The 13,020-nt window shown below is 45.2% G+C and overlaps 1 long non-coding RNA gene across 1 annotated transcript in view; it reads right to left on the reverse strand.

The window, feature by feature from the left end:
* Window positions 1–1,723: 1,723 nt before the first annotated feature.
* Window positions 1,724–13,020, reverse strand: part of LOC125940012 (uncharacterized) — a 60,019-nt gene continuing 48,722 nt past the window's right edge. Inside the window, exon 4 of the long non-coding RNA XR_007463238.1 lies at window positions 1,724–2,208. This is a non-coding gene — a long non-coding RNA (uncharacterized LOC125940012). The remainder of the gene's footprint in view (window positions 2,209–13,020) is intronic.

The following is a 13,020-nucleotide window of genomic DNA, read 5'->3' on the forward strand; positions in this document are numbered from 1 at the left end:
GACCTACGTGGCTATGATGGGGATCGAAAACCTCCACCAAAATGTTAGGCGCGGAGCGACATAAACAAAGGAAATAATAACTATGTATCTTCAAGGACAGCGAAGCCAGAGACCAAGAAGCAAACCATCTCGTGGCAAGCCCAGATGCCCGTCTCCGTGTTCATTAGCGCCATGTCTCTTAAGTATCTGTTGTATCGCAACAAAATTTGCGCGTTGCCACCTCATTGTCTATGATGTGCACGCCCCCACGAAGCCATAGTTTTCTCACACTTTGGCTTCGTGCCATCCACTGCACATAAACGCCGCAAGATGTGCCATAAGGCTGTCTATTTTAGCAGGCCACTTATCCCTTGTTCCTTACTAAGGAGGATAAGAAAACTTGCTAAAGTGCAAGAAAAAGGATCAAATAAATCTTCTGGTTAGTGCCCTCGCAAGGCCCTTTAGGTAAATTTTAATGCGCTAAAATCAGTGAAATATTGGGCTTCCTCTGTTGGCAACATACCAAGTCCTATCAACAGGTTATTCTTATTGCCATTTTACTGAATATTATGTTTTGACCTCGTCCGACAACCTACTATCCAGACGGCACCCAAAAAGTTGATAGTGACTTTAGTATACGCTGAAGAGGATGAAGGCGAAAGCCTGCGCGCTCACGGGACATTCATTAAAAAACTTTGACATTCTGATTGTCTCTTTGCCTGTTCTGTAGGGTAGCAAACCGGAAACTCATTTCTGATTAACCTTCCTGCCTTTCCTTTCTCACTCTCTCTCTCTCTCTCTCTCTTGCCTGTTCTGTTTCTCGGTCGCCTAGACATCACCACTGGTTCAGCGTGGTTAAGGCACCATAGAACGGTCGTGACAAGTCTATGAAGACCATTAGGATGAATACGCAGGTTCACTGAGTATTTTTTTATTTTAACACTTAAATCAAAGAAGGTAGCTACATGGGTTTGTATGTATGGTGCTTTCTACTTTCTTGTAACGCAGAATGAGAGGGACATGGAAAGGCAAATTAGACAAACGCGCATCGCTAATTTTCAATAACTCATTTATTTACAGTTCTCGCCGACGTACTTATACTACTCAAAACGTCATAAGACAAATGTACATTGCTTGCCAAGTATGAAAAAAAAAACGAAAAAATCACACGCACATACGTTTATGTACCATACTGATTATTTAGAAGGGCGTACGTTAAACGCGTACAGAGAGAATGGAGCACTTGTATTGATAAAGAAATACTTGTGCATGCCCTGGAATTTTGGTGCAATGATGCCCGACGATAAATTTTTCGACCCATCAGTCATCTAAGGCAGTTGCCTTAATAAATCGGTCTATCTCTTTGGGGATAGTACTTTAAACAAGCATTTGTTTTGCGATCCATGGAAATTGCTTTTCTGCGTGAAAGCGCGGCATATCTTATAGCGTATCCGTAGTGGTACGCCATGAAATGACGCCTCTCTTTCTATTTTCAGAACTACATAGCTGTTGCGATATAATTCTCGAATATTCTGAACAAGGAGAGGCCTTACTGTGTTTAGAAACACCAAGAGTGTTTAGAAAATTTTGCAGAAATATGTTACGAAAACCACCCACTGCATGTGCATCCAGCCGGTTCTGATTGGAATTACTGTAGCACATTGCAACTTGAAGAATGTCCTGGGGAATCGCAAACTAGGCCAAAAGTTGACGTGCAATTGCGGAATGTCATTGCCGCCTACGTTGTTGGTGTATTAGATGACGTCAAACATATTAGAAATGGTAGTATTTTTTAGCGGCTTTTCAAAACACCAAATGGACAGAACCATAACATGTGTTGCCTAATCTACTTGCATTTAGCGTGAAGAGAAATATGATTGTGAAGACGTAATTTTCGAAGGCACGTACAACTGCCCCATGAATAATCGCAGTAATGACAGTGTAGTAATGACACTCCCCAAGCTGTCTTACGATGCAGTAGCATATAAGCTTTATGGCGACAGCTTCGATTACTTGTTATTTGCGCCCGAAATAAACAACAATAATGTTTTAGTAATTTCTCTGTGTATATACTGGAAGTTTGTATTACTGTCAGTGATACTGTCACAACCTTTTTAGGTTTTCAGTGAACTTCAGCCTTGCGCGCAAACAATCACTGGGCAGCAGTCGGGAAACTGGCCCACTCCGCCAAACGATGTGTCGCAATACTTGTCCTTTGCGTTATTGCAGCTGAAATAAAAGAGAATAAAAACTGAAAAGTGTCGAAAATAAAATACACAGTCAAAATCAGTAATGGTGGGGCCGATAATAAATACATTTTGTGGTGAAAATATTTTGATGACGCTAAAACCGTCATACTTTAAGAGACCCCGCGTTATTCATGTACAGGGTCGACCACATCTAAGGTGAACACCTCATTAGTATTCAAACCGGTAAAACTACAGCGTTTATTCTACTACATGAGTGAAATGTTCGTTATACGATGAGTAATCATGGTGTCGATAACCATAATAATAATTTTTCGAATTATGTACCGAACATCCGCTTCTATGATGTCTTGAATACTAATGAGGTGTTCACCTTAGATGTGGTCGACCCTGTACTTTTTATTCGCCTATTACTACTTTAGGTCTATGGGGATGTGTCCTGCTGTATACTTTTCGCATTGGCCAAGGTACAATCTGCCGCGGTAACTGCCTATGCTGGGTGTGACCGAATGGTGGCTTAGCCTTATGCATAATAAATTAAAATCTGAGGACACCTAAGCGCTTCTTATGAGCTGTGAATGCGGAAGCATTGATGTCAAATTCAACGCTTCTGCTTGGTCCTTCGAGTTATCAACTCCTCGCGGGCAAGCGAGTTTGTTTAGATGGTTAGCGCGTGTTTTTTTTTTTTTTTTTGCTGTCAATATCTGGCCGACAGCAAACTACCCTCCAAAAGGCAATCAATCAGATTGCCTCTCAAGATGCGGTCTCCAGTGCGCCCCCGAAAAATCCAAGCTACTTATACTCAAGGCAAGGACCCGGGGAAGACCACCAGCCTACGCCGCCCCAGATCCCAACGTCACATTCAATGGAATCGATATACCTCAAGTTGACTCACTCCGCGTCCTTGGCCTCACACTACATAAAGATGGTTCTGGCGCAGCTGCACTTCCGAAGCTTCAGAAGACCCTAACACAATTAACTGATCTCATTAGGCGTATACCCACCCAAAGAAGAGGACTTAAAGAGCAAGAAACCATCCAAATTATCCAAGCACTCCTTATCAGCCGGATCTCATATGGCACCCCGTATCTACTCCTCAAGAAAGCTGAAATTGAAAAACTCAAAAATGTCATGAGAAAGGCAATCAAGAGCGCACTAGGACTTCCCAGTACGACCTCAACTACGACACTACTCAAACTTGGCTTCCATAACATCTGGGAAGAAATGAGTGAAGCGCACAGGGCCAGCCAGCTGGAACGCCTTAGGCTGACTCAAACAGGAAGAGCAGTACTTCGCAAACTGGCATACAGCGAAAACTTCATAGCAGACTCACACGTGAAAGCCCGATTGCCGCCACTTCTCCGTGACTCTATCTCAGTCGCTCCAATACCTCGAAACATGCATGCAACACACCACAAAGACAAAAGACAAGCAAGAGTTCGAGCGCCGAGCAAGAAATACTCAAGGAACCCCAACATGAGATATACAGGTGCGGCAAAATGATCAGGTAGAAGCACCTACGCAATTACCGTGACCAACAACCAAGGGACTGAGTTAGTCACTGCCACCATACAGACCAGAAATCCAGAAGCGGCGGAGGAAGCGGCCATCATACTCGAAATCGCCACATGCAAGGACATGGCAATCATCTTGAGCCACTCCTAACTCGCAACTCGCAACTCGCAAACCTACAAAGAAGCCGAATCTCTGCCGCAGCAGTGAAAATTCTAAAAGCGATAACAAGACGCCAAGAACTACCCGAAACCTACGACGTATGGACCCCAGTCTACGAACACTTGGCAGGAAACGAAGCACCGCATGCTGTCTCCCGAGAGCATACTAGACGGGATTTCCTGCCGCACGGGCAGGTTGAGCCCCCGGACCCATATGTGAGGTCCTAGTGGTTGCCATAGGCCGTTGCGACAGTGCGTCCTTGTGTCTCACATCGGCGTACGTAGTGCACTGCAAAACTGAGAAGCGCATTGGTGCTTCTTTGAACGAGATTTTTTTCTTCAATTTTCAGTGTTAATTCTTTCTCTTTTTTCCATGCATGGCAAGAACGCGTATACCAAGGGTGCCCACCTCGCAATTAGCACAGTGAGGTGTCTTGTAATAGTCATCTGCAGCGAGATCATGGTTGCCGCACTTTGCACAGGTGAGCCGTCCTCAAAACCTCTGAGATCCGTGGCCCTACTACTGGCACTTAAAGCAGCGCCGGGGATTCGGTATGTATGCTCTGACAGAATTTTTCATGTCCCCGGTTTATGCGTGCTCTGGTAGTCTGCTAGTTCCGAGAGTAAGGATGAGGTGCTTTGTCGGTGTTTGTTTGTCGTGATAGCGTATCTTAATTCTGTGGACATCAATAACATTGTGCTCTTTCGAGCCCTTAACCACTTCCGTTTCACTAAGGTTGATGAAGTCGTCCTGTGAGACTACCCCTAAGACAGTGCTCATTGATTTATGCTGGGTAATTATTCGGATTACACTGAATTTCAGGAGGCTGCTTAGTTTTTCATGTTGCCTTTTGTGGCACAGTCCCAAAAGCAGTCCACCGCTTGCCATTTGGGTTACTTTTTAGCCAAGTCCAAGCTTCTCCGTTAGCCACTTTGCCACAAGAAAGTGTGAGATCATTTTGGCTGGTGCTTCAAGGTTCTCGCTGTGTATGACGTGGAATCGTTGAAACGGGTGTTTGCTTATGCTTAGGAAGTCAAGAGATTCAGTGGTGCGCCCTTCTTTGTGAGGGCGATCAGGAAGGGGTGAGAAAGCATTTGGAATAACACTGTAGCTTTCTTCGGCAGTTATGGTAGCCGCCCATCACGCAGCCGACCAAGGGGACGCTACAAGGTGTGAAGATAACCTGCATGCCAGCTATGCATTCCCGCTATAACCTAACATATACCCAAGATTGGATATCATACACAAGGTTAACCGTTTAAGCCAGGAGAGTTGGAAGTAAATGGAAGAGGGAAGAAGACAGTAAAGAATAAATGTGAGAGATAAAGGCGAAGATTGGAGAGGTGGATAGGAAAGGGCAACTACTGATTTGCCCCGGATGGGCCGGTCCGGGTGCCGTCTGCGTGAAGAGGAGGCCAAAGAGGTGTGTTGCCTCTGCCGATGGGCCATAAAGGTCCAAACACCCGGCATCGACTCAATCCCCAGGATCACCTTTTTTCGGACATGGCTAAGCCGCACACGGCTACAAGCGGATGGTCCGACCCCCATGTCCACAACACACCAAACGCCTGCTGCCGCAGACACCCCTGCGGGGAAACCTAGAAGAAGATGGGTAGAGAAAAAACAAAAGGTCAGAGGCGTGCCCCAAAGGCATGTCAAGACAGAAAGCTTCGACCGGTCCGGCACGGGGAACGGGCGTCACCTGCCTCCAGTCGGTGGATCTGCCTCCAGGCTGATCCACCGACTTGGTACCAAGTTCCGTGAAGGCGTCCATCCCCAAAGGGCTACAGCTTTGAGACTCATCGCTAATGATTACGTTCCATGTCGGCGATGCCTAAACACGCCCCTATCTTGGAAACGTTGTGAACTTCAGGCTGACAGCCTAATCTGTTGAATCGCTTTGAGCTTTTTACCCGCAATAAGCTGTGTTTACAGTTATAGTTACTTGGTGTGTCGTGGAATATGTGTTTTATTTCTGTCGTCTACCGATGCTCTCCTCATGCAAGTCAATCCTATGACTAGACGCTTGACGAATCATTACATGCCGTCTTGCGTAAGCTTGTATATGCATTACTTGAATTTGACCATGTGCCCTTTTTCACGCTGACCACTTCTCTCATCTGATAATTTGGCGCTGGACGATTGTGGAGGTCGTAGTGTAGCGTTTGTCTTGCTTCCCTTCTTCAATTCGTGCCTTTTTGCGTTGCCCCGACAATGAATTCGCATGAAGTGCTGCAACTTTCATGACTCATGCCTTGTTTGTGGCTTTCACGCGAAAGCAGTTGTTTTGGGTATATATAATCAGCTTTTACTGCAGATGTCTGTGTTACTCTAGTAGAAGCAACTTGGACAGGCTTGTCCAACGTGTGTGGCACACTGTTTCGGCAGCATACTTTAGAAAATACTGCTATGTAACATCCCAGTAAAAGCTTTTTTACGATGTGTAAAACATGTACATAGCAACCTCAAGATGGTCATCCCAGCCTGCTTCACTCTGCATGGTCATTTTACAGTACCGAGTGAATGTAGCTTGGATCGCCTGATTATATCTTAAGCTATGTCTATGTGCTTTCAAGTGTTCTGCTGAAGTGAAATCATGTTCGACTGCCATGTGGTACGCATAATCGTTGTACTAACGGCTGGAAATGACAATATACCTATCGTAAATTACCTTCTTCAGTAATCTCTCGTTTATTATGAGCAATTATGCAGATGTCTTTAGACACAGCTGGCGGCAACAAACGACACGACAGCTATGTTAAAGAACTTCGGCATGCCGTACTTGACAAAGGTTTGACATGAAAAATTGTAATAGCAGTGAAATAGGCTAAGAAATCAAGATCCATACATTCGCATTATTTGTGTTGTTTGCGCGCTTGACAGTCTTCTGATTGTGTTGCTGGTACACCTGAGCCTCTCTGGGTGCTCTTTAATCATGTGCATCGGGACTTGTTGCCCAATGTACATTGCGCGTGGCACACAAATAATAAAACATGAAAAGTGATTCTGCTCTGCTGTCGAATTCGAACCTGTCGAATTCTGCTGTCGGATTCGAACCGAATCCAAACCGTATTTTGTTGAAGAATCGTCCCCAGCCGGTTCAACAACAGCTTCAGTACAGGGCAGTCATTGCTCAAATTCTATGAGCAGACGATATCATCATTTGCCTTGTAATGACGAAGTTAGCACAAGCGTCGCTGTGGTCGCATGGCCCCTGAAGTGAGGAAGAGAAAGACGAAAGGATCGGTGTCGCTGGTTTTGCCTCGCGCTGGCGTTTGGCTGGAACTGCTCGGGTGCTCTTTGCGCTGGACATAGCGGGATTGAACGCCAATAAACCCCATATCATTGTGCTAACTTCGTCATTACAGCCTATATTAATGCGGTAATGCGTTGGCATTCTTTGGCGAGCTCCTCCGCCCTATCACGCGAGAAGTGCAGTGCCTTCTATCTGCAAAAAAATGGGTAATTTGAAAAGTTATCACATTTAACAGTTATGGCAGAAGATACATAGAGCTCCTTAGAAAATGCATGAGGAAGCTTTTAGTAGGGGTTGGCCAACTGAAATGAGGGGTTGGGTAAAAGTCGAGCGTGGGCCAAAATATAGTTAGGGGTGGGCCAACCTAAACATCGGAGTGGAAAAGGTAAATTGAATGGTTGGCAACGTCAGACTTGGACCAACTGAAAACGGGGGTAGGCCAATGTGAAATTTTGCAGTGGGCCAACATTAAATCTGGTGGCGGGACAATTTAAATTTGGGGATGGACCACGTTGAAATGTGGGAGTGGGGAAACTTAAATTTGGGTGTGATAAAAGTTGAGACTTTGAGGTTGCCCAATGTCTAATTGAATGCTGCTGAGCGTCATTCGAGTTAAGAACACCTTGCGGGCACTGGGAGGGCGTTGATACGCTTGGCGTGTCTTCATTGGGCCTTACCGAGGCGCAGTCAGAACGCAGGCTAGAGCTTGCGTAGACAAGCAAAGCGTGCATAACACAGCCTTGCGAGAGCGACAGCGAACGTGGCATGGCACGCGGCGATGCACTCTCTGCTCACGTAACGCATCACGCACTACTGCAGTAGCTGTAATAGTGACGAATTACAGTGCGCACTGTGGGTGCACATGCATTGCGCATGCGAAGATCGCGTTCGGAGAACGTCGTGCTGAGAACACCGAGTCCGGTACTCGCGCACAACTTTCTGTGGCAATGAAGGGAATGCTACGGGAGTGCGGATGCTGCACCTGTGTTACTGCGCCAAGTAGTCCGGCAATGTTTGACAGTGCTTCTGGTTGCTCGGAACAGACGCTGAATCAACGCAGCTTCCACGGGCGACGGCTTCGCGTTTGCCCAGATGCGGAAGGGAAAAGCCGCAAAATAAGTAAACTTTTACACTCAGCGATGTGTTCTGTCTTACTTAACTGTTGCTAATAAGCTGTATTTGTTTTCTCTTCCCGAGCCTAAACCAATGCGCATTAAAACGCGGGAACCTTTGAGAAGCGTTCTCACTTGTGCGTGATTTGCCTCCGTAACTTTACCTTCATTTCCACAGAAAGTTGTCCGCAACTGTAGTGTTCCCTTTCGGCCGCTCTGCTTCGTCGAGGCGCGCTCGTGCCGGGACTTCCAGCTCAATTGAAGGGTAGGATGCGGAGAGACAATCTGACATTTGTCTACTAAAGCCTAAAATTCTTGACCACCAGAAAGTCCATGGGTGGAGGCGCATATGCTAGGAAAAGCAAGTAAGCAAGACTCCAGCCAAACGATGCTTACGCATTGGTCGACAATTCTCTGAATGTGTGTAGCTTTTATGTCCACTGCAGGATGATGGCGTCCCCCAACGATCGCCATTTACTCAGTTTTCCGCTAGATGATTCTAAATACCAAATACAAATTTCCTAATTTCATTATCCCAACTGATTTTCGGCGGTCTTCGTCGGTGCTTCCCTTCTATTGGCAACCATTTTGTCAATCTAATGTTCGAACGGTTGTCTGCCCTGCGCATTACATGGCCTGTACCGCTTCATTTTAACGCGATAGTGTTAAGGACCCCATCTCGCAGAAAATCTGGTGTCCGCATCGACGGCGTTGCCAGTGAGCGAAAACTTCCGCAAATATTTAGGTGTACCGGGTGTTCAAAATTAAGCTTTACGGAATTTTTAAAATCGCCTGTGGCAGGTAGCATAATTATTACCGTTGAGCTGGGTTATTCGAAGAGGCGCACATTAGGACAAAAAATCGAAACATATATTCAACTAAGTACCAAAATTTTACCTATGAACTTCTCTGTTACTTTAGGACACATTGCAATTTACGAATTGTAACCGGTGAGCTTCCAAGATGCATCCACTTGAGATAAATTTCCAGGATGACACCAGTTTCTAGATATTATTTACTACAATGTAAGACGAACTACATGGGCGTAAGTAAAGTAAGTGGAACAACAGTGTATTTTACGGCGAGTTTGATGGTGCACATCTCCAAACTTGTGTCAATCTGGAAATTTATTACAAGTAGGATACACCTGCCAACCTCACCTGCTACAATTCGTAAATTGCAGTATGTGTCGTGAAGTAATTAACTAAGACGTTAATTAGTGATTTTTGTTAATTAGTTGAATATGTTCTTTGATTTCTCGTGTTACTATACTGCCGGCCTCATCGCATAACCCACCTAGATTCTAATATATATGCTACCTTCCACAGGCAATTTTTTTTAAATTCTGTAAAGCTTAAAAATGAACACCCTGCATGTATACGCTTCGCCTCCCTATTGGGGGCGAGCTCCACCAGTGGAAAAGCTGGCGCCACCGTCGGCGTGACGTGGTATGAGGGATCACGTGGGCACAGCGGCCACGTCGTCTGCTTCGGAAGCGCCAAAGCGAACTGAAAACGAGAACGCTTAGTCACACCTGCGTTGCGCTTCTGATTAAGTAGGGATATTTTGCCGCTACGGATGTCTGCACGGCAACACTTGAAGGCACTATAACAGGTAGTGGTTGCCTTTGAACGCGTCCGACATGGTAGGCTATTGCTCGGTACCGCAGTGTTGGACGCATACGCATTTAAGCCCGGTGTCAGCTTTCACACGTACCTGCCGGCCAAGAAGCTGCGTGTAGCTTGGATTGCGAAACTTAGAACCGGCAAGCAGCCATCGGCTACAACTCTGGTCTGTAGCAAGCACTTCCGGGAGGAAGATTTCTGGTACGGCGTTGGGGCTGCGATGTTCGGTGAGTAGCAGGAAGCGCGCACTGAGAAGCTCGCCCACGCGTGCTGCCCGCTTAATGTCATGAAGATTTGGTCTATGAACTTTTTGATGCTGGATACTGGCAAGTTCACCAGAACGGTAAGAAGCACATTAAAAAAAGCATTGCATATGCTCATGCTTGTGTTAGCCCCAAATAATATTTAACAAAAAGAAGCAGTAGGAACTTCCTCGCTGAGAAGACCGATAAACATACAGTGCGACGCAACTTGAGAAATAACGATATAGAAACGTCCAAGAATTTAACTGGAAAAAAAATAATGATTGAATCGTCGCGATGGCACATCACGACTCACTGTATAGCGTTTAAATCCCTAGTCTTAATGAAATTATTTTTGAACAGCTCTGATAGCGTCCACGCAACAATGATCCCTATTGAAAAAAATGTGAACGAGAATGTACGAGAAATAGTTGTACGCGATTATTGCTCCGTAGACTATGCGAGAAACTCGTTCAGTCTGCGAGAACTCGTTGAGTCTACGCAGCAATAATCGCGTACATTTCTCGTACACATCTGTACGAAATCGCGTTCTTTTGACTGAACGAGATTCTCGTACATTATGAACGAGTTTGTTTCTACGAGCTGAGTGCGTACAAGATGACGAGCTTGTACGACCTGCGAGAGTATGCACCCTGAAAAAGATAGGCACCTCATATTCATATTTAGTATGATAATGCAAATACAATTCTTGTAAATACAAGTGTTCATGCAAGAACACTTGTGATGACCTTACTGCAGTGTTGTGTTGCTGTAATGGTTTGTTCAGAAATCTACAGTAAAGAGTTATGTTGAGGTGAAAAAAAATGTCAGGTGAGGTTGTGGGTTGTACTTGTTAATGAACAAGTACACTTTACACAGGTTCTTCAGCACACCTATTCAAGCTTACATTAATAGTGAAGTCCTCCAATTTTAAGCAAGAGCACGTCATACATCTCGCGAGCGTTGTTTATTGGACCTTGTAATGGTACTTCAATACACCCAGTCTGTTGACAGAAGACCACTGGAATGTGTTGCTTGAGTGAGAGCTTGCCGCGCACCTGAAAAAGTAAACAAAAGCCAACAGTTTTTTTTTTCACACATGCAATAAGATAACACATAGGCAAAAGCAGTTTGGCTGACATACACACAGGCAAGAATGCTTCAGCATTCAGAACATGCGATACTGACAAAATTTATTAAAAATAAGTGGTTTCCTGCAATGCTTATGACTCCTAAGGAAACGTGCATTTTAGTGTGGTAGAATAACCTGTCACATTAGCAGATCATTGAAACAAGTGTTATTACAGTGAAAAAAAAAGACATTTGAGTAATAATAATTACTAGTACTGAAGCAACATAAGTAACATGCATAAAATCAACTTTTAGAGAGCAGCATCAACAGGTCGAGCTAATTAAATTATTTGGAAACTCCTATTCTGCCAGCAAAAGTAAAAATCGTAGTGGCGTAGTGGCTTTGGCATTGCACTGCTAAGCCGAATTGCGCAGGATAAAATCCCATGCACAACGGCCACATTTTGATGGCAGCAAAGTGTAACAACACCCCCATAAGGTGCATTGGGCACATACCCCCGGTGTTCAAAGTGAATCCAGAGTTCCCCACTACAGTGTCGCCCGTAATCATATTGTGCAGAAAGACTTGGTGTTAGGCAAGTTGCTGTTTGCTGAACGACATAATATAGCGAAAAGGCACAAATACACACAAGATACACATACACACGTCACAGGCGCTACTAGGAACTTTATTTGAAGCACAGCGAGATACAGTATATGTACTCCTCACAACGCGCAGGCGCACCAGCCACTTCGGGCATAGCACAGAGGGCGATTATGAGGGCTAATACGATCATTTTGAAGATCTAAGGAAATCAAGTTCCACATCATGAAAACAACATAGGTCAACTTTCACAAGCACTACTTTTTTTCTTTTATGTAAAATGCTTCCAACAGCTCACGTGCGGTTTTATCTTTAGTTCTGCCCACGATCTTCCCATCATGAAATCTCGCACGACAAGGACATGCTTTACAGTGTGCTGAAAGATGCGCATTCAAGTCTCTCGTCGTGTTGTTAGCATGCTCCATCATTCGATCATTGATGCAGCGGCCAGTTTGTCCTACACAGGACTTTCCACAAGACAGTGGGATTTCATAAACCCCTCTGGAAGCACATCGCCAGTAATGTGTGACGTGTTGTACTTGGCAGCCTAGCTTAGATCTGCCCATTATATGGGGACACAGTTGGGCCAGCATATTGGTAACAGAGAACACTACAAAACGGGCACACTGGTGAATGAGGCCAGAGCTGGTGAGCCGAGTGGCCAAAGACCGCAAGTTGTACCGTATGTGCATAAGTTGAGCCACAGTTTAAAGAAAGTGGCGAACAGGCATGGAGTGCCTGTAGTGTTCTCTGTTCCCAATAGCCTGGCCCGAACGTGTCCCCGCATAATGGGCAGATCTAAGGTAAGCTGCCAAGTACAACAAGTAACACCTTATGGGCAATGTGGTCCCGGTGTGGTTTATGAAATCCCACTGCCTTGTGGAAAGCCTATGTAGGACAAACTGGCCGCTGCATCAATGATTGAATGAGGGAGCATGCTAAAAACATGACAGACTTGATTGCGCATCTGTCAGCAAAAAAAGCCTGCCCTTGTCGTGCGAGATTTATGATGCGAAGATCCCCGGGAGAAGTAAAGATAAAATCGCATGTGAGCTACTCAAAGTGTTTTACATAAAAAAGTAGTGCTTGTGTAAGTCAGACCTCTGTTGTTTTGTACGACGCGGAACTTTCTTTCTTTAGATCTTCAAAATGATTGTGTTGGCATGGATAATCGCCGTCTGCTGTTTGCCGAAGTGGCTGGTGCGGCTGCGCGTTGGGAAGAGTATATACAGTAGCCGACGAATTTTCGG

The sequence above is a fragment of the Dermacentor silvarum genome, chromosome 9 (genome assembly GCF_013339745.2).
Source record: "Dermacentor silvarum isolate Dsil-2018 chromosome 9, BIME_Dsil_1.4, whole genome shotgun sequence".
Taxonomy (NCBI): domain Eukaryota; kingdom Metazoa; phylum Arthropoda; class Arachnida; order Ixodida; family Ixodidae; genus Dermacentor; species Dermacentor silvarum.